Source organism: Meles meles, chromosome 16 (assembly GCF_922984935.1).
Source record: "Meles meles chromosome 16, mMelMel3.1 paternal haplotype, whole genome shotgun sequence".
Lineage (NCBI taxonomy): Eukaryota > Metazoa > Chordata > Mammalia > Carnivora > Mustelidae > Meles > Meles meles.
Genome location: NC_060081.1, coordinates 5,128,848 through 5,132,141, shown reverse-complemented (window position 1 = coordinate 5,132,141; position 3,294 = coordinate 5,128,848).

Sequence of the window (3,294 nt, the reverse complement as noted above, 5' to 3'; positions counted from 1 at the left end):
TTTAGAGAGAAAAATTATGTTTTAATACCATGCCTTCATGGGTCTTAAATCCCAAAATGGATTGTTATTAAAGGTTTGTTTACCTAAACTAAACAGCTTAAGGTAAACTTCAGAGGAGGATCTTGCCTTTGTCAGTCAGTCAGCCCTAGACAAACAGCCTTCTGAATGCCCAGTATTGGCCATCCCAGACACTACCAAGCCCTTCCACTTGTATGTGGATGGAAAGCAGGGGTGACTATAGGAGTTTTGACTCAGACTCTGGGGCCTTGGCAAAGGAGAGTAGCCTATCTTAGCAAGAAATTAGATCCAGTAGCAGCTGGGTTCCCCCTTGCCTCTGCATAATTGCTGCCACGGCCCTCCTGGTCAAAGATGCAGGTATATTTACAGAAGTGGACTAAATCAGACTATGAAGGAGATTGGGCTAAGCCAAATACATCAGGACACTCATCTGGGGACACACAAGCTTAAGGAGCTTATGGGCAAGGAGTTCCAGGTTTCTCAATTAGGGCGTTTGGCTCAAGATATGGTTTCTAGATGTGCTCAGTGTCAGGCGGTAAATGCTGGAGCAACTAGAATGGAAAGAGGGAAAAGAGAAAGAGGTAAGGAACCAGGAATTTATTGGGAAATAGATTTTACAGAGATGAAACTGGGAAAATATGGGCAAAAGTATATGTTCATTTTGGTAGATACATTTCGGCCTGGGTAAAGGCTTTTTTTCTGCCAAACACGAGATGGCAGGAATGGTAACCAAAAAGCTACTAGAGGTTTGGGTCACCTCTTGTGATCAGATCAGACAATGACCCTGCATTTGTGAGTTTGGTCTCACAGGTATTGGCCAAAGCTATAGGCACTAATTGGAAACTACATTGTGCCTACCAGTCCCGGGCAAATAGAAAGAATGAATTGGACTCTTAAAGAAACTTTGACAAAGTTAATTCTGGAGACTGGCGGTGGATGGGTAGATCTCCTTCCCTTTGCCCTCCTCAGGGCGTGATGTACACCCTACTTAAATAAGGTGACCCCATTTGAAATAATGTTTGGGAGACTCCCCCCCCAGCCTCAATTACAAGAGGTTGCTATAGCAGAAGTGACTGATCAGTCTGTACTCCAGTCACTGTAGTCATGACAGTCTGTCTTAAGGGGAACCCATGCAGGGATCTGGACTGCCCACACTGGGACGGAGACGGAGGTGGAGCCACATCCTTACCAACCCGGAGATTTTGTCTGGATACCAAGTGGAAAACCTGGAGCCCCACTGGAAGGGACAGTTTACTGTCATCCTGACCACACCAACAGCAATAATAGTAGAAGGCATCAGGGCGTGGATTCAGGCAGGTCACATCATATGAGCTGAGGACAAGAATGCTCCCCAGAGGTGGAAGCTGCTGCCGATGGACCCCGCTGAACCTGGACTAAAACTAAGACTCAAAAATACAATGAGATCTTTAAATTCATGGTTGCCCCTGTTGTTAAGATATAGACGGGAGGTATAAGCAATTGCAAAATAAAAAGGGAGGCTTAACTTACTGGTTCTAATAAAAGGAAGGGGGGGGGCTCTGCATAACCCTAGGAGAGAAATACTGTTCCAGGGTAAATCACACTGAAATCATTAAAACAGCCTAGCAGTTGTTAAAAGGGAGCATAGAACTGGCTGAAGAGTCAAAGATTTGACTAATGTCCAAAGAAAAGGGGGGAATGTAGGACCTATTTTATATTTCTACTTTCACCAGAGGCTTCCATTGAGGTTAAACAATAAATTTGTTGTTTAACTCTTAAACTGTCCCTGCACCACTTCCCCCAGAGGACTTAAAAACAAGTCCTGGAAACCAGCTCCAGGTGTGGAGGCCAAGAAAAACAAGGTTGTACCCACCTGAGTGTAGCCCTGGCATACGTACAGTCATCCTGACAAAGCAAAAGCTGGCACCTTGCACTGTAAGAGTGGGTTAGCATAAGAATGGCCATCCTGAAGGCCGGAAGGCCATTTTACTGAACATCCCTAACAGGCCGATACTGGGTATGTGACTTGAGATGAGAGAAACTAGCTAACAGCTGGGAAAACAACTTAATCATATACCACCAGAGCAGTTAGGTGGTGGCGCCACAAGGACCAGATGTTAATAAAAAACAAATAGTTAACTTGCAGAGATCACAAACCTGTAAGACAGGAGTCTCCCTCGGTTTACACATGTCCTAGTGATTTACAACAAAGAAGCCATCTTCTCAATAGCCCAATTTCCAGAGACAAATAGCGCAGTTCCTTGAGGCCTAAGGTCGCCCTCGCCACCATCAAACTGAAGGAGTCTGAGGCGGAAGGAAAGGTAAATAAAGTTAAATTTCTTCTGAACCTAAATCTCACTTAACCACCAGGGTGATGCCGGGGTGGCAAGAAGTTAAACAAAGCTAAACTGTCAAAGTGCGGCACAAGATATGTATGTAGCTATGAAAAAGTGCCTTGAAAATGCTATATAAACCCTAGGTTTAGAGTGCTCGGGGTGCTGGTTGAAACCCGCTGTGCTGGGCAAATACTTGGACCCCAGCTGGCTATAAATAAACCTCGCTGTGTGACTTGCATTATCGAGAGTGTTCTCTGTCTCATTGAGGGGTGGTCGACTCCATACCCTAACAACTCTAGGATGGTTGGATACTCTGAGTTAAGAGCACGCCATGGCCCTTATGCTTCTAAAACATATAATCACTCTAAAGGCTAACACTCATATGTGGCAGTGAGTTTCCAGCTGAGGAAAGAAGTTAGAACAAGGATGGTCTTTAACCGCTTGGATACTCTGAGTTAAGTGCACGCTAAGGCCCTTATGCTTCGAAAATGTATAACCGCTCTTTTTTTTTATTTTTTTTTAAATATTTTATTTATTTATTTGACAGAGAGAGATCACAAGTAGGCAGAGAGGCAGGCAGAGAGAGAGAGAGAGGGAAGCAGGCTCCCTGCTGAGCAGAGAGCCCCATGCGGGACTCGATCCCAGGACCCTGAGATCATGACCTGAGCCGAAGGCAGTGGCTTAACCCACTGAGCCACCCAGGCGCCCTGTATAACCGCTCTTAAGGCAAATATTCATACATGGCAGTGTGTTCCCAGTTGAGGAAAGAAGATAGAACATGGATGGACTCTAGGCCGGTTGGACACACTGAGTTAAGTGCACGCCAAGGGCATTATGCTTCCAAAACATATAATCGCTCTTAAGGTTAAGTCTCATGAGCGGCAGTGTGTTCCCAGTTCAGAAAAGAACTTAGAACAAGGGCAGACTATAAGCAAGTTGGATACTCTAAGTTAAGTGCAAG